The sequence below is a fragment of the Mustela erminea genome, chromosome 4 (genome assembly GCF_009829155.1).
Source record: "Mustela erminea isolate mMusErm1 chromosome 4, mMusErm1.Pri, whole genome shotgun sequence".
Classification (NCBI taxonomy): Eukaryota; Metazoa; Chordata; class Mammalia; order Carnivora; family Mustelidae; genus Mustela; species Mustela erminea.
The window spans coordinates 106905972-106925843 of record NC_045617.1 but is presented as its reverse complement, the minus strand read 5'-3'; the positions used below and the strand labels follow the sequence as shown (position 1 = coordinate 106925843).

Here is a 19872-nt window from a genome sequence, read left to right as displayed (position 1 = left end):
AAATTATTCAGGAAAAATTTTAGGTGATTGAAGGTAAATATTCAAGTCTGAGATGTGTATCTTATCATATTTCTGTTTTGTTTTCTGTTAGTTTTTAAACCTCTACAGTAGAAGGCTCCTCTATTGAACTGGAGCAAAGCAGCCCTCTGAGAATGTGCATCCTTGAGAGTTTCTTTCATTCCCTGTGCTAAGGTGAAACTTGTCACTCTCTTGAAATATATATATAAAATTAACAAATTTTAATTTGAAATGTCAGTATTATTTTTCTTCTCATATGTGTTTTTCATCTGTAAATAAACAGCGGACTTCTCTTAATATCTTTCCCATTCTTGTAGGAATACTGGTTTAAAGGTGGGGAAATAGCACTGGAAGCCTTAGCACTGGTCCCCTCTCACTGCCATCATTAATCTCTAGAGGAGGCATGGGTTGCAGTCAGATTTTCCACCCTTATGCAGTCTAACATTGCTCTATTCTTGCCTTTCCAAAAAAAGACATTTTTTGGACCCTTCAGGATCTTCTTCACATGTTTGTAACAACACTGTACTGTGTTTCTAAGTGGGAAAGCTGTGAAAGTGTTCTTTCAAATTGATTCATATTAAATTAAATTAAATATTAAATTTTATATAGTAGATATTTTTCAAAAATTGTAGTATGGCCATAAATTAAATTAAATATTAAATTTTATATAGTAGATATTTTTCAAAGATTGTAGTATGGCCATTTTTAGCATTTATGAACTTTTCTGCTTTATTTTTATTATTTTTGCTCATTTTGTTAAATTTTAAGATTAATATGCACTCACACTGATGTCTTTCTGAAGGTTGGTGCATAAAATAAATTCAGAAGTTTTTATTATTATTACAAGGCTGAAATGAGCTTTATCTAATTGATAATGAGACCGATAAACATAGCTAAATGTTACTTTAAAAATACCTTTATTGTATTGAAATACAGTACTAGAATAATTATTTTCTGAAGTTTTCATGTGCTAGATAGAGGTTTATTAAAATATCTTATTTCTCATATACAAATCTTATTCCACAGGAAAAAATGAAAAACAAATGATGACAATGAATTAACTCTGTCAAAATTAAAACTTTGATTACCACAAATTACAATGAAATTATTTTAAAATACTCACTTTTAAAATTGGGTGTTTAATATTTTTATCCCAACATGTTTATTGGGAGACATCTCCTCATTGATTTCTCAGATATTTTGTACATCTTTCAAACAGACACTAACTGCCTTTGTCTTTTCTAGTAGATTTATATAACAGACAGCATGGAAGGTAGATACAGTGTCTTAATCAGGAATAGTGAACAAATTTGTTTACTGTCCAGTATAAATAAAATACCACTCCTGGGGGCAGTGATAAGGCAGGTTTGCAATTCATTATAAAAGATTTGAGTTTCCAAGGTCAGGGTTCCAGGTGGCACAAACCCATTTCATGAGCTCCATCCGCCTGAGTCATTCTTACATTGTTGCCCTGTGGGGCTTGAGCAGCAAAGAGAACAAAAAAATATAAACCTCTTACCTGCAGAGCCATGAGTAATCAGGCTCTTTTTCTTTTACCTTGTCTCTTTCTTCTGCCATCCTAACTAATACTGAGCTTGTTAACATCCCAGCTTGTGAAAGTGGCAAAATTTCAAAACTTTCATAGCTCTTAGAAGTGTAAAAAAATAGTTTTATCACAGTATTATTTAATCACATAATTCATATTAACAGATAATTTTTTTAGTATCTTCCCCATTTTGTATACCAGTAAAATATTTTTCCTTCAAGACTTGTTTAAAACATTGCTTTAGCCACTAAGACTTTTCCTACACCTAAAACCATGTATTCCCCATAGAACCTGCTAGTTACCCTGTAAATATTTCTATACTGGAATGTTTGAATTCATCTTTTAAAATATTTATGTCAATATCCACACTGCACAGCACAGAGTACAGTATTAAATATTCAGTAAAAGTTTACTAAATAAATAAATGAATAATGAATGCCCTTTCTGATTTTGTGTTCTTTGTAGGGGCTTGGTAGTATGAACTAGAGAGAAAGAGTTCAACGACAACAACAACAAAAACTTTGAACACAGTTGTTATGTGGAAGAACTTAGAGCTAAGTTCCTTGAGGTGGTGCATTTTTCCAGATCTGTTTAAATACCTCACCTAAAAATGCTAACTCTGATTTTGATGACATGCTGAACTGATTGCATAAATTGATCAATTTATGTAAATACATATATTTTCATAATCATTTGTTTTCTTTTTTAAGTCTATTGTAAAGTTTTTAACATTGTGTGTGTGTCTGTATGTCTGTGTGTCTGTGTATGTATATGAGTTTGTCCTCATTGTCTTGGTCCCACACTGAATGTATTGATTAAATAACTTTCTTGTCCTTTAATGTAGAGAAGCATGAGGTGTAATCATGAAGGACTGATACTGGTAGGCTCTATGATGTATTTTACCTACGTAGAAAGAATATATAAAATTTACACTTTTTTCTTCTACTTACACAAATATCTATTCCAAAGAACTTTTCTATCTTTTAGAGATTTTTGTTTTAAAATGTGTAAAAGGGGGTCTGGGTGGCTCAGTGGGTTAAGCCTCTGTCTTCCGCTCTGGTCCTGATCTCAGGGTGCTGAGATCGAGCACCACATTGAGCTCTCTACTCAGCAGGGAGCCTGCGTCTGCCTCTCTCTCTGCCTACCTCTCTGTCTACTTGTGATCTCTGTCTGTCAAATAAATAAAATTAAAAAAAATAAAAATAAAAATAAAATGTGTATAAATTATCCAGGCATGTTTGAAGCCCAATTACCTTAGAAGATAATGGCTAACTCATTCTTATTTAGGTGAAGTTAAACCACATAAAATGCCTGGATTAGCAGTTAAGAAGGAAAAAAAAATCAGTTTTTGACTGATAGCACAAGGATAAAAGCTTTACTGCATTTTACTTTAGTTAAAGTAAAGCTTACTTTAGTTAGCTGATGTGTACGCCTTTCTCAAAATAATTGTTAGATATATTAAATCAAATTCAGCAAAATTGGGTATCATATTTTTGAAAAATACATCTACTATTTACATGTATTTTTTAATTTTAATTTTCACCTATTACCTTTTTTAATTTTAATTTTCACCTATTACCATTTTACTTTCCAACTTAGGTAAAATATTTTCTGTAGAAAAAACCATCAAAACACAGTGATTTCAAGCTTTGCTTTCATTGATATAAATTTTGAATAATTATGAAGTTTGTATTGAAATTCTCTTCCCGTTTTTTTTTTTTTTTTCAGAATGTAGTAATTCAATAATTCCATACATTGTTTCAGTGCTCATCATGATAAGTGCCGTCCTTAATCCCCATCACCAATTTCACCCATCTTCTAACCCTTCTCCCTCTGGGTAACCATCAGTTCATTCTCCGTAGTAGTATAGTCTCTTTCTTGGTTTATCTCTCTTTTTCCTTTATGATATGCTTTGTTTCTAAATTGCACATATGAATGAAATCGTATGGTATTTGTCTTTCTCTGACTGTCTTATTTCACTAAGCATTATAGTCTCTAGATCCATCCACGTTGTTGCAAATGATAAGATTCCATTCTTTTTATGGCTGAGTAATATTCCATTATATATATATCTCTCTTACATCTTCTTTATCCATTCATTTATCTTCCCATTTAAAAAAAAAATAAAAAGCTTTAGTGGCTCCTTGTAAATTTAGAATTTGTATTAAGTTAAAAGCATTATCTAATTTCCCTTGCGATTTTTGTATTTGACTCTTGGGTGATTTAGAAGTCCATTGCTTGATTTTCACATATGTGTTATTTCTTTTGATGTATTCTTTTAATTATTTGATACATTATTTTAATTATTTTCTTTTGAGTTCATTGTGTTCTGAGAACATATCTGTAAGACTTTAGTCTTACATACTTTACTGAGATGTGTTCTACAGCCCAGCATGTTGTCTCCTTTGGTTAATGTTACACATGTACTTGAAAAGATTGTATATTAAGTTATTGAGTGTATATTTTTATAAGTAAATTAGATCAAGGTGGTTGAAATTTAATTCACATCTTTTATGTCATTATTGTATTTTCAATCTTGTGTATCAAATACCTAAAAAGAAACTAAAATTTCTAAATATTATTTATTTTAATATTTATGTGTTAATATATAAGTATATATAAATATATACTATTTTAATATTAATATATATTTTAATACATGACTATTTTAATATTTATATAAATATTCCAAATATTATTTATTTCTCTATTTTTAGGTACATTTGTATATAGGATCATTATCTTCCTCATATTTTGCTTATTTCATTACTATGAAATTCCTTTATATCTGATAGTATTCATTATTTTGAACTCTTTTCTCTGAAATTAATATATTAATTCTCGATTTCTTATGCTTCTTGTTTACATGCTGTGTTTTTCCATCCTTTCATTTTTAACTTATCTGTGTCTTTATATTTAAATTACGTATCATTATAAAGCTGTATACTTGAGCTCTGTTTTTATCCATTTCGAGAATTCCTACCTTTATGGCTGGATTTGGGTCTACCATGTAGTTGTTCATTTTCTGTGCATCTCACCTGGTTTTGATCTCCCTTTAATCTTCTTCTGTCCTTTTTTTTTTTTTTTTGATTGAAGACTTTTAATATTTAATTTCTTTTACTGAGTGTATCTTTTTTGCATTCATTTCTTATTGTTTAATAATTGAATCCAGTTTCTTTTACCTTATCAATTCCAATATGAAGCATACTTAATAAATTTTTCATTTCAGGTAATATAACTTTTAGCTCTGAAATTTATAGTTGATATTTTATTATAATTCCTATTTCCCTGCTGATATTTCCCTCCTTCATCACGGTTGTATTTTCCTTTAACTCTTTGGTTTTATTAATACTGGCTGAAATTTTGACTTCACCACCAAGCAGACAGCTTGGTAGGATTAAAGTCCTAAATTCTGCCTTCCTTCAGTGGACAACAGCTAAAGTCCCTGCTGGGTAACTTGAGCTTTGCAGCTATTGCCGGCCCTTTGGCTCCTTGGAATCTCCCCATGTGTGAACTCTTTATTGGTTAGTCAAGGACTTGGGTGAAGATTTCAAACAAATTCAGATTTTTTTTTTTTTTTTACAAATTCAGATTTTTGAACTCCGCGTTGTGGTACCTGTTTTTTACTAGTATTTGCCTCCTCACTTGCCAGTTATTCTTTCACCTGTTGTCACTCTAGCCTCTGATTTATCAAGCCAATAAGATTGCAGCTTTACCCTTGCTCTCCAGCTTCCCTTAGAAAGCATGGGGCACTAGGTTTTGTCCTCAGGCAGTAGAAATTCAATAATAAATCTCATTCCTTTTAAGTTTCAATCTTCTCCAGTTTCTCGGTGGTGTTTGTCACTCTCCAGTGCTCTCAGTTACATTTTTATATTTTTCAGATTGTAAAAATGCACCTGCAAAAGAATTATTCTGATACAAGCCATTGTGCCATACCTAAAGTAGCTATTTTTGAATCCAGTGTTTGAAGTTTACTCTGAATACTGCCCCTAACCCCACCACTTACTCCCCATCCCCCCCTACTCAGTGCTCTTGTTAGAGCCTCTTTTTTAATTTTCTCTAGCTAGCTAGCTGGCCTAAGGTTTAGTGTATTGCACTCATAAATATAGCAACCTTCTCTCAAGTGCTTACCCCTAAAATCTCCACTGTTTTCAAAATTGATTTTAGGCTTGAACATTTCTACATTTTGTTTCAAATGAAATAAGTTCCTTAGAGAAAATGTAGCAACTCTCTGTTTTATGCACTGCCTCCCCTCTTGGGCAAAATCTCTAAGCAACTTCTTCAGGCCCTGGGTGGATGTCATAACCTCTGGTTTGTCTCTGATGCAAAACCTCTACCCTATAGGAAAGCATGGGCTAGGAATCACTGGTTCCCAGTATTCTTGGACTGCTACAATGTGGGTAGAACTTCTACCCTCTGAGTGAGAGTGGGACAGAGGAATGTAGACTTTGATCTTACAGCCATGCTCCCAGAATTAGCCTCTGCAGCTCAAGGATGAAGGTGGAAAGAAATGCTGGTGGTCCTCCCTCACCATAAGCTACTACGTCTCTTGAGCCAAGGGCAGAGGGAGTTTCACTCCTTTTCCACACCCACCCAAAGTGGAGATTCCCCCACACACTGAGCTGGGAATGTTGTTAGTAGGTTATGGGTCAAGTAGCACACGCCCTCACTGTTCCTAAAAGATTTAGTAAATTTTCTTGAAAAATATTTGTTCATTTGCTGTATGCCGGCCAATGGGGCAGAAAATGATTGTTTTTGTTACAATTTTTGTCAGTTCTGGTTGCTTCACTGGGGACTGCATCCACAGGGCAGCTCATGCTGGCATTCTGGAAGTAGATTCCTGTCTGCTTCATTTATAGGGCTATCCTTCTGTTCTCATTGCTTTTTTAGGCTTCTCCTTTTTCTTTCAGTTACTTTCACTCTGCACTCACAAATACTCTTTCCCAAACTCTCTTTATTTTATTTTTACCTGTTTTGCTTATTGAACAGAGTTTTATTTCCCGTCATGTAGGTTAAAACACATAATTCCCTCATTTTAGTGCCCACAAAAAAGAATTCTTGTTTTCAGTTGTATGGAATCTCATTTATTTTTTTCTGTGGAATAATTTGGCCTTCAAAGGAGGATAGCTATTGTGAAAGAGATAAGAATAAAGTTAGAAATTATACACAGGGAGAAAATAGGCAAGGAACTAATCTCCATAACATTTAAAGAACTCTTACCAAATAAGAAAATGATAAAAACCCTGGGGAAAAAAGTGGCCCAAACACATGCATGCAGACTTTCAGAAAAAGAAAGGCAAATAGCCTCTAACCACATGAAAAAAAATATTTATCTCATTCATATTAAAGGAAATATAATTAAAAGGGTACTAAAATACCATATTTTTTACTGACAGGTTTAGTAAATAACCAAAATAATAACAACATCTTTAGTTGTCAAAGCTGTGAAGGCCCTTTTACACACTGCATTAAGGAGTAAAAATGATTTAACCATATCGTGGGAAATTTGACAACGTCTTACCTAATTGTATCACATAGGCATTTAACCATTGCCCCTCAATCCTACCTCTAGGACTCTGTCCTAAAATATAGCCCTACAAATAGAAAAAATATATGCATTTGAATATTTCCTGGAATGTTATATACAACATCAAGATTGGAAACAATCCATATGTCCACCAATAGGTGAACTAATGGGAAAACAATAATAGAGATCTACATAAAGGTGTATTAAGCACACACTTAAAAAAGCATGGGAAGATTCTAGTTTACCTGGACAAATTCCAAGTATGTAAGTTATCTAGAAAGGTAAAGTGCCAAAGAAAAGTTATGCAGCCTTTTTGTACAAGGAAAAAGGAAACACACACATAACTAGCAAGATAAACCAGAAACTAATAAAGAGGGAAATCTCTAAGGAAGGGTAGCTAGGGGACGAGGTTGAAGAGGAGAGGAGAGGACTGAAAGTGTAACTTTTTACATAGATTGTAAATATATAGCTATTGTATCATGTTAAATGTACAACATAGTGATGACAGGAAAGAAATATTTATAAAAATATGAAATTAAAAATAGGCTAAACAAATTAACTTGCATCCAAATCATAAGAATACTACATAGAAAAAAGAATTATTTCAAGTGAGGTTTTTTTTTTTTTAAACATTTTATTTATTTATTTGAGAGAAAGACCCATAGTGAGAGAGGGAACACAAACAGGGGGAGTGGGAGAGGGAGAAGCAGGCTTCCGGCCAAGCAGGGAGCCCGATGAAGCACTCTATCCCAGGACCCTGGGATTGTGACCTGAGCTGAAGACAGCCACTTAAGGACTGAGCCACCCAGGAGCCCCTCAAGTGAGTTTTCACACAGTATCCCTATTGCATGTATTTAGTGAGATATGTTCTAGTACATGCAAATCAAATCTCCTCTTTCTGGTATTCAAAAGCTAATACAGGTGTGTCGACAGGATATAAGTCCCAGCCTAAGTAAGACCAATTGTCAAATATGGCATGTGAGCAACAAAAAAGAATGACTAAGTGATCATCAAATAATAAAGAGAAAAATCTACAACTTCTTATTGTTACTTAAAAAAAAACTGAAAACAATTTCATTTACTATTATTGGAAATGATGATTCAACTCCTTATTCTTAATATTCGCAACTGAAAGGAAAGAATCATCTACCTTGGCTTTTTAGGAGAGGTTCTAATTCTTCCCTAGTTGGTGAAGGAAAAAAATAATTTTCTTTTGTATTAAAATGACACAGTTGGAAAATTATCGATCTAACTTTTAAATTTTTGGTGAGGGAGGAGCAGAGGGAGAGTCATGGGGAAAGGGAAAGAGAGAATTCTGGGCCTGGAGCCCAATGTGGGGCTTGATCTCATGATACTGAGATTATGACCTGATCCAAAATCAAGGGTTGGATTTTTAATTGACTGAGCCACTCAGACATTCCTCCAACTTCTAATTTTGAAGGTCCCCTAATTTTGAAGGCATGTTAAAACCTTTAGGAGAGGGGCCCCTGGAAAGCTCAGTCCATTAAGTGTCTGCCTTGGGTTCAGGTCATGATCTCAAGGTCCTGAGATTAAGCCCCAGATGGGTTCCCTGCTCATTGGGGAGTCTGTTTCTTCTTTTCCTTCTGCCTTAGGTTCAGGTCATGATCCCAGGGTCCTGGGATTGAGCCCAAGAGGGTTCCCTGCTCACGGGGGAGTCTGCTTCTCCTTTTCCTTCTGCCTGCCACTCCCCCTGCTAGTGCTCTGTCAAATAAATAAATAAAATCTTAAAAACAAACAAACCCTTTACAAAAAAATGTTTTTCTGTCACTGTAAAACTATCATTGACTGCATATTTGCTAATAACAGAGTTAACAAACACTATACAAGAAATTATCATTTAAAATAATCAGTCAAATTTAACGTTATTTGTAGACAACCTGACATATGCTTCTTGGTATGTTACTATATAACGTACTCATGAATGTTTCTAACTAAAAATGGCTAACATGATTTATTTGGCCTTTTGATTTAATTTCCAATTTAGCAGAATACAGAGTTTAGTGGAGCCTGGGTGGCTCAATCAGTTGGGTCTGCCTTTGGCACAGGTGAGGATCCCAGGATCCCGGGATCAAGCCCCACTTTGGGTTCCCTGCTCACTGGGGAGCCTGCCTCTCACTCTCCCTCTGCTGCTACCCCTGCTTGAAAGCGCTCTTTCTCTCTCTCTCTCTCTGTCACATATATAAATAAAATCTTTTTAAAAATTAATTAAAAAATTTAAGCGGGGTGCCTGGGTGGCTCAGTGGGTTAAGCCTCTGCCTTCAGCTCAGATCATGTTCTCAGGGTCCTGAGATGGAGCCCCACATCGGACTCTCTGCTCAGTGGGGAGCCTGCTTCCCCCCTCTTTACCTACTTGCGATCTCTCTCTCTCTCTGTCAAATAAATAAATAAAATCATTTAAAAAAAATTTAAAAATTTTAAAAAAGAAATGCAGGGTTTAGAAAAAAACTCTGTTAACAATTAGCAAATGCAAAGGTGCCTGGCTGGCTCAGCTAGTTAAGCATCTCAGGTCATGATCTTAAGATCCTGGGATTGAGTCCCACATCCTTAGGCTCCCTGCTCAGTGGGGAGTCTGCTTGCCCTTCTCCCTTTGCCTCTTCCCCTTCTCATGCATGCTCTCTCTCTCTCTGGAATAAATAAATAAAACCTTTAAGAAACAATTAGTAAATGCATAATATTAGAAATTTCATGAAGCAACTGGTAAACTTTCTTTAAAAATTTTTCTTTTAGATTAAAGGAGAGAAACATTTCTAATAACCAAATGCAATGCAAGAAAATTTATTGTATCTTGGTTAAAAATTTAAACTGAAAGCAAGAACAGTTGTGAAATAAATTAAAGGAATAATTGGGAAGATTTGAATAAGACCAATATGTTAGCTTCCAGATTTATGATTAATTTTCTTAGGTATGCTAATGTTCTATATGATATGCAGAATATCCTGACTTTTAGGAGATGTTTGCTGAAATAATTAAAAATACAGTGTCATAATCTCTTGAACTTATTTTGAAAAAGTTCAAAAAGCAAGTATTCACACATACACATATATACACAAAAGACATCTAACAAAATATTAATATCCAGCCTTGCAGTGAGTTTGCTGGTATGTATTCTATTTTTTTTTCAATTTTCCTTTATGTTGAAAATTACTCATGAAAATTATTAAAAATTCAATCACTTTTAAAAAGTGAAGTCAGAAATGTAGATGAAAATAAACCATAATTTATTAAGTATTTATAATGTGTGTGCATATAAAAAATCCTCCTGAGTAAAAGTTCTTTATAAAATCTTAGTAAATTGAGGAGGCTGAGGAATTCATAATTAATTCCACAAGTAATGGGACACTCTAGAAAAGATTCTGCACATGGGAATATGATCTGAATCTCAGTTTAGGAATATCTATTTTGCCATAGACTTTAATAAGAATTGAAGACAAGGCAGATAGCAGTGAAATACTTTGATAATATCTCAGTTACATGTCCAGATACCATATAATTAGAGATACCTAGAGTGAGAATGTAAAGATGGGAATAGAAACCCAGGACATTTTGTACACTTTATATCAGTTAGGATATGGCTGAAATTTAAAACTGAAAGAAAATGAGTCAAAAAGTATTTCAAGTTTAAATCAAGTTTAAATTATTAAAAATGGTGCTGTCATTAATTAAAACTCATAAAGTTCTGGGATTTTCTTGAGGAAGAAAATTATTTTTGGACATATTGATTTTGACATGTAAAGATGATAAGGAGGTTATTGAGAATTTGAGCATCATGTCAGATCAGAGCTAAAGTGTCATCAACAGAGAAAGCAATGGAGACTCTAAAAATGAATAAATCTCCTTAGTAAAGCAAGCATATGTGGAAATGGCCTTTGGGGAAAGGCTTAAGTACTAAAACTTAGAAATTTTCTTTTTTCAAAATAATCATTGTGTGTTTATGTATCTATATGTACACACATACACACATTGTATATATGTATACATGTGTGTTTATGCCAGAAAAGTTAGAAATGTAACAGATAAAAACAATTCTAAGAGGCTTCTGTGAAGGCAAGAAAGAACAGGACTTACTGAGAAATTTCTATTCCTTAGGCAACTAGCCATGTTTCTGTACATTAAAGATTACAGTAAATATGAAACCAGGAATTTGGGTTAAAGACTATTTTCCATTTATTCTGGATTTTGAACCTCCTTCTGCTTTAAAAATTCCTTGAATTGATTTAGTGTTGTTCCTAAGCATAGAGGACTTTCATTTTACTGACAGTAATCGTGCTTGCTCTCTATAAGCAGAGAGCTTGAACTTATTAAAGTCCTTAAATTTCTTCCCATCACATGAGGGGAAAAAAATGGACACACTTTGCCAAATTGAAATATTAGTGACTAAAGTCTCAAAGAAATAGAGACATTTTGTCTTCTACCAGCACCTACAGAACAATTCTATGTGATGTATCCGTTGCCCTCTGCTAAAATGGTCAAGCATCACAAGGATATTTGTACTGCTGCTCCTCTCTGCCAATAAAAGAGATGGATCAATTCTTGATATCACTAAGAAGAGATTTTAAATATTTATTGAAGTTCATAGGCCTCTACGCAACTTTTATAGGACGTTCTTCTGTAGTGCTAATCAAAAATGTCATCAGTATATTTTTTATAAACTTTTTGGTCTGAAGTGTTAAGGCTGCTTTATTGTTTTTCTATTAGTTATAACTCAACATATTTAAGTCCTTAAATTATAGCAAGATTTAGAACATGTATTATAGCTTTAAAAATATAACAAAATAAGTTTTAAGAGAAAGGGGTGCCTGGGTGGCTCAGATGGTTAAACGTCTGCCTTCTGCTCACGTCATGATCTCCAGGTCCTGGGATCAAGCCCCACATTAGGCTCCCAGCTCAACAGGGAGCCTGCTTCTCCCTCTCCCTATACCTTTCCCCCTGCTTCTGCTTTCTCTCTCTCTCTCTCCATCTCTCTGTCTCTCTCAAATGAATATATAAAATCTTCAAAAAAATAGAACATATATTCAATTATATGTCAGTCTCCTTAAAAACAAAAGAATTCATCTACTAGGATAAAGTCAAGGTCTCTGTTTAGCTGTTAACTTTAAACTAATACTGATTTTTGTTTTGTAGAATTATATGAATGTGCTTTTAGGCATTGAAATCAAGATATACCCTACTAGGTATCATTAAAACAAGCACTGATATTACATTGGCATAAAAATAATCACTTCTGGGGGTGCCTGGATGGCTCAGTTAGTTAAGCATCCAAATCTTGATTTCAGCTCAGGTCATGATCTCAGGGTTGTAAAATCGAGCCCTGTGTTGTGTTCCATGCTGGGCAGGGAGCCTGATTAAAATTCTCTGTCTTCAGGGTGCATGGGTGGCTGAGTTGGTTAAGCATCTGACTCTTGGTTTTGACTAATGTTCTGACCTCAGGGTCAGGAGATTGAGCCCCAATTTGGGCTCTGCACTCAGCGCAGAGACTGCTTGAGATTCTCTCTCTCTCTCCCTCTCTCTCTCTGCCCCTCCCCCTGCTCTCTCTCTAAAATAAAATAAAATCTTGAAAAGATTCTCTCCCTCTGCCTCTCCCCCTGCACACACTCTCTCTCTCTAAAAAAAAAAATAAAATATATATCAGCTCTAATTATTTCTGAAGTTATCAGCAAATATCACATCAAGGAGATCTATATTTATTTTTAAAGATCCTGCAGAAACAGCCTTATCATGAACAGTGAGAATAGTTATAAGATTAACTCACTCTTTAATTATCAGTAAAAGTTTTTTTTGTTGTTGTTGTTGGAGGCAAAAGAATTAAACAGTGACTTTTAAAACTTTTGTAGCTCCTGGCAGCAGTACTTCAAAGTTTCAAGTCATTTTGAAATTGTAGCACTAGGGTATTTTATTAGGGACAGAGAATAAGATAATGGATTCAAATAGTAATTGAACATGTTGCTTCTTAGCATCTATTCACATGATGAAGGAGTTAGTATTATCATAACTCAATTATACTGTGCTCTTCCTATGGTCAACATGAGTAAGCGATATCTTCCATCTTCTATATGTTTCATCAAAATTATTGTTTTAAGGACTTCTCTGTTCTGGGATCCCTGTGCCATATTTACCTGTGTGGTAGTCAACAATGACCTACAGGGATCTATTAGGATAGTAATGTGTAAAATTATATCTTGAATCTGAAATCCTGCAGTTTACGTTTGGTTTTGCAGAAATTTTTGAAAAACATATTCCATGCGTTTGAATTACAAAAAGGAGGATGACATTGATTCTAAGGTTAAAATACTTCCCCAAAAACAGCTTTAAGAGGAGCAAGACTAAATTTAGGGAAAATAAGAAGCCTTGCAGAAGTTGAAATGGATATTCCTAAAATTTAATGCTATGTATCTGTAACTTTTCTAAATATAAAAGCTGTTCTTTCAACTAAGCTTTAGGATACTTGCAATATTTCATTCTCTGTGAGGGTTACAGGGCAGAAGGAGTAAAATAAATAGCTTGAGTCACTTTTCTACTTTTCAGGCCTTGGTTCAAGTTTAACCAGAGAAGTTAAATTAATGTTTTTTCTTGTTGTCAGGAAGAGTCACAAAGCGAAATTTATTACTTATAGCTTCTATCTAGTGTGCAGTTACTGAATTCAAAAGACCAGGGCACATCAGCTTCAGAAAAGCTATTTAGTTCAGTTGTGTAAGGTCTCAGGAATCCAAATTGATTGTAGAAAGGGAACAATGAGAGGATAAAAGGGTGGAAATTATATATTTTAGAGGAATTTACATTAGTATGTGTGCAATACAATATCCTCATCATACAGAGTAATAAAAAGTGAATGTCTCTCTGCTATTTCTTTTATGCCTCCCTTGAATATTTTAAAAGGCTTGAGGGAGGTTCAAATCCCATTATACCTAAATTAGAATCATAGTCTGGGGAAAGAGGAAGAAAGTTTAGTTTTCAAAGTCATTGAGCCATACAGAGTGCATGACAGGAAAAAACCAGAGAACTCAGACCATGTGTACTTATTCCTTAAAATTTTTTTTAATTAAAAAATAAAAATAAAGGTGATAGGCTAATTCCATCTGTATATACTGTTGCATTCTGCTGAGTAAAATAATTTATAAAAGGGATGTAGGCCAGGGAATGGGCAAACAGGGACTAGAGCATCAGTTATAGGGAGAAGATTGTTCAAAAGCAGAATCTAACAACACTAAATAGATAATTGAAAAACCTCCAGAAGATAAGGCTACAATATGGCTTTTTTTCCAAGGTATCTAGCTGTAATCTAAATACAGAGTAGTTCAGTAATAAAGTACCATATTCATTTACTTTCTTTTAAGAATTCAATAAAATGTCCTTAATTTACAGATGCATAATTTTTCCTTGGTGGATACCTATATGGTAATTTAAGTGCATGATAATAATAAGGTGATCCTAAAGTGTTTTTATTATTATATTAGTAGCCATATTCTAATGTGGGAAATGGCCTACCCTTCTAAAACTACTTTTTGTTACCTTCCAATTATGATCGTGATATGTATCTGAGAAGTCTTAAGGTAATGTTTGCCTTGTAAGTGTCAAGTGTATATTTACTCTTGTTATCATTCCTAAAATATGTAATCTGATTGTGGAATGAATTAAAGACAAAGGATTAACCAATTTGAAACTCTTTACCCACATTTGGGGGAAAAAAATAAATGACCGGAATCCTGTTTCAAGAAGATAGTCTGGCCTCTATCTTTCTTAGCCCTTCTTCAGGGAAAGAAAAAGATTCCTTTAGAGTTTTAGAACTGAAAAGAAGAATAAATTGAGGAGGTGTGTGAAGCCCTGGAAAAGGAGAGACAGAGGAAAGATTTTGTTGTTGTTGTTTAATTTTTGTTTTGTTGTTGTTTTTTTTAAATAGGGGAAAAGGAAATAGTAGTAGTCCTGTGGTAAATTTTGAGCTTTGCCCAGTACTGTTGGAAAAATGGATCCTAGTTGTAGAGTTCAGCTTCTCCTCTTACTGATCATTTGGTACGGGGATAGAGGGAGGCTGCTGGTGAAGGTGAGGAACTACTACAGAAGCAGCCATTGGTATACCTGAGGCTACAACTTCTTAGGGAAGAAAAATCACACAGACCTAAGCTCTGGGCACAAAAGTATAGCATCCCCTCTGAAATGCGTTTCTGCCCTTGGCCAGTTTTCTGACATCATCAAGACCAAGATTCTTGGATGAGTTCAACGAAGTGTGTGAGGAGTAGTTCCTAGAACAAGCAATATTGGATTTCTTGCCGGATGCTGAGCTGTTGGCTCAGAAGATACTAAATTTGGTGTAGAAAAATAAAGGAATATGAAATTTTCCATACCTTATATTTTGAAGCATAAACAAAGAAAATTGTGGAATGCAATAATAGCAAAAAATGTCAAACATAACATAGTTCTGTCTGTAATTTTCATTCCTATTATTAGCCTTTCATTTTTAAAAATTTTTGGCCACCTTAGATTGTCACAGCAAAAGTTGCGGTGGACAAAGTTAAACAAAGAAGACTTTATTCAAGGCTCTTGCAATAGGGGGAGGAGAACAAAATTCAATCTGAACTCAGTTCCACTGAAATTAAGAACAGGAAATGTTTTAGCAGCTGGGGTGGTTGGAATCTTAGGCCCATCTGTATTTGTTAATTGGCATTACCCAAAGAAAATATAAATTTTCTTTGTGACAGAACAGTTTTATAAGTTGGAGCAAATTATTCACAAATTACCCAGAAGTTAGGCTCTTATGCTTCCACAGAGACTTGGAGATAGGATATCATCTTTCTAGATAATTACATTTCAAAGGGTTCCGAAATCCTTGAGAAAGACAACCCTGGATCAAAGTGACATGAGACTTTTTAAAAAATTTACATGTTCAAGGAGCAAGAATGTATAATTACAGGTTTTCTATAGTCTATGCTCTAAGAAAAGGGAGGCAAGGGTCCTAGAAAGGAAGAAACCTGCATAAGTTTTTAACCAAACTCAGTAAAATAATTAAGGCTGTGTGTGTTGGTCTATATGCAAAATTAAATACAAGATTAAGTAATATTTTATGAATCTATCTTGTAGAAGTATCATTTTTCCCTACAAATGTGCAATCCTGATTTTGAAAATATTTCTCTCTCAATCCCGACATTCTGAAAAGGAGTGAAACCTAGATAAATGACATTTTTAAAACAAATAAAACACATGTAACCTTTAGAAATCCCAAGGCCCAAATGACCAAGACTCTGAAGAGATTTTCATTTATTAAAGCATGGACCAGTGCTCGTACATAATTAAAAAGGAATTGCAACCCTTAATTGTGTCTCTTAAAGAACATTAGAGGAGATTCATTTCATTACCCACACAATCACTTTTCAAAACCTCTTTCTCCTCCTACCAGTTCTCCCACTCACAATACTGGTCCAGAACCCTGCAGTCAATGAATTCCATAAAACTCTTAAGTATACTCAACCCCAAGGATTTTCTTTCCTTACTTTTACTTTCTTTGAAATAAATCCCTCCACCCTCTCAGACTTTCAATCTTTATCTCCCTCTCCCTTTACAACCAAAGAAGCACAAGTTTTTTCAGACACAGTTAATAGTCTGTATAGATCATACCCACCCCAGGCTTCCATAAGGCCCTTTGCATTTTAGACTAATCTGTAAAATAAGATCCGATGGCTGCATAGGTGTTACCTAAATTTCCATTATAACTGCTACTAGTTTTAATCGTATTTGGGAAGTTTCACTTTCATAGGCTGCTACTTAAGTGAGCCAATTCATTTCACTTTATTTTCTAAGAAATGAAATAAAGTAAGTAAATCCATGAAGGCTGTGTTAAAATATGGGAGTACACGTTTTAAACACTAGGAGATATTGTAAAGGTTCTCCTCTAATTAACTTGAGGGCTGAGGACTTATTATTTTTGATATCCTCAGTATATGACATGATGCATATAACATGGTAAAGATAGCCATGGAATATAACTAAATGTTGGATTATAATATCATTGTCTTAGTTCATTTATTCATTCACTTAGTCATCTACTTAATGTTATAAGAAGATTGGGATACCTGCTACCTTCAGCCCAGGTCATGATCCCAGGGTCCTGGGATCAAGTCCTGCATCAGGCTCCTTGCTCAGCAGGGAGGCTGCTTCTCTCTCTGCCTCTGCCTGGTCACTCTGCCTGCTTGTGCTCTCTCACTCTCTCTCTCTCTGACAAAAAAATAAATAATAAATAAATAAAATCTTTTAAAAAATGTTGGAAGAAGATAATGTGTAAAATAATTAACTATGTTCTATAAAGAATATAGACATAAAATAATCCTCACTCACAGAGAAATTATAATCCAGTGCATGGTTTAGGGGAGGAAATATAATTTTCCCCCATCCTTCTAGGTTCTTGGTGGAGACCCCCACACACACCTATAATAAAAGATTAATAGGAGAAAAACAAATAGATGTGTAATAGCACATGTACCTCCTGTATACATAAGAGATAACTGGGAAAGCCTAGAAGCTCTCTGAAATGTGCCAAGCTATCACTTTTTAAAAAAATAAATTTATTTATTTATTTATTTATTTATTTGAGAGACAGACTGAGACAGAGTACAAGCTTGAGTGGGAGAAGGGACAGAGTGAGATAATATTCAAGCAGAGTCTCTGCTAAGTGTGGAGAACCACAAGGGCTCCAAATCATGCCCCACACTGAAAACCAAGAGTCAGACACTCAACAGACAGAGCCACCCAGGTGACCCCAAGCTATGACTTTAAATACCATCTTCAGCTAATGACAAAAGAATGTTGGGGATGATAGGAGTTGGGGGAGTTTATAAAATGTTATCAGGAAAAGGATTGTGGCAAGGGTAAAGTACTTATGCAGTTATAAGTCACTGCCTTCTCCCTTAACAAGAGTTTCTAGAGATTTAGAATCTACCTTCTTTTCCTGGTATAGAGAGTTACACACCCTTCCAAAGAGAGATTGTATTTGTAACTGTAGAAGTGTCTTACAAAAGGGTAACTTATGCCCAGTTTTCAGAGCTTTCTCTGTGGCTGCTACTTCTCAAAAATAATTAGCCCGAAATGATTCTTATGCCAAAGAGGTATATTTTGGGGTGGCAAGTTCTGTTCCCCCTTAGTGTGGAGAGGGGCATAGAAAAGCACAGACAAGGATAATAGGAAAGAGACAAGCTTATATATTTTGTCAATTACAATAGACAAAATAACTGATTTCTTCCAGCTGAAATGGGGAAAACATGAAGGCCAGAATCAAGATAATAATTTTGGCTCTAGCTGGAAGACTGGGTGGGGTGGTGCCATAAACAGGGATAGAAAACACTGAAAGAGGAGTGGGTTTTATCACATAAAAGTAGTTGAAAGGAACAGATATGATAAGAATTTAGAGTATGTATTTATTTTAATCCTTTCCTACCTCTACACTCTAGAGGGCTTTTTTAGGAAGTATATTTTGAAGATAATTAGCACTTTTCTATACATTTTAGACAAACAGAATATTCTTATTATGACAGATTTTGCTTGTCTGTAATTTCCATAAGATTTGTTTTATTTTGACCTTTAAACACCTATTACTCGTTTTTGGTCTTGTTAGAACGATGCCATTCAAATAATTGACTTCTGTACGTTTACTAATGTTGCTGTATTCATGAACTATGTTTGCTGAATCCAGATTGCTTTTTTAAAAAAATATTTGTAGACATTCTATAGAAAATTTTACTTAAAGAAGTAGTTCTCAAAATGTGGTCCATAGAACAGCATCAGCCTTACTTGAGAACCTGTTACAAATACAAATTTTTGTGCCCAAACCTAGACCTATTTGGTGAAGAGTTTTGAGGTGAGAAACAACAAAGCTGTATTTTAATAGAGCACGCCAGATGTTGTGATTATGCTAAAATTTGAGATACACTGACTTAAAGTATTTACCTACAAAAAAGAAAATCTATTTAGCTGAATATATTGAGTCCCTCATCTACTCAGCCTCCTTGTCAAGTATTTTTCATTTCCACATCTTTGTGTATGCATTTACCCATTCATGTATAAAATGACCATAAAGTTTTTTTCTAGCAATAGTAAAACTTAAAATAATACTTAAATTACTTTCTATTTTGAGTGTTTTTACAAAATATAATATTTTGAGGATGCTGAATCTACTAATATATTCCCAGTATATGAAAATGTAATTTCCAAGAAATGCAAGAAAGCTTATTATTCCTCAGGGAAATTTAAGACAATATTAAAATTTAGCCATAAAATATGACAAAAAAATAGCAAAGAAAAAAAAATGTTATGAGTTCCTAAGCAACCTTTTAAAATAACAGCTTAACAATGTTCTTCATTACTGTCCATCTAAGACTTGAGAGACAGTAGTGTCATGTACATGTTGTCTCCAAATTTGGAAGGAGATGCTAGCGGCACCTACTGTCCCATGATGTGACTAGATGGAATTCTGGCATCATGACATCATGGGAAGGGCCCATGTGTCTGATGTCATCTAGTAATTGGGTGTGCTAATAAAGAAACTGTTTTTTTCATTTCATTTATTTTTAAAGATTTATTTATTTACTTGAGAAAGAGGGAGAGAGAGCATGTGTGAGTGGGAGAAGGACAGAGGGAGAGAATCTTCAAGCAGAGTCCCTGTTGAATGCAGAACCCCACATAGGCCATGCATATAAATATAAATCAGTAAATCGACTTATGAGCAATTTTCATATAAATCCATTTATAAGCACTTTTCCTTTATAGAACGTATTCACAAAAA

At 34.3% G+C, this 19872-nt stretch overlaps 1 protein-coding gene across 1 annotated transcript in view; it reads left to right on the top strand.

Annotated features, from left to right (window-relative positions):
* The window catches only part of EYS (eyes shut homolog), a 1637266-nt gene that overhangs the window by 748745 nt on the left and 868649 nt on the right, over positions 1-19872 (top strand). The gene's annotated exons all lie outside the window — the stretch shown is intronic.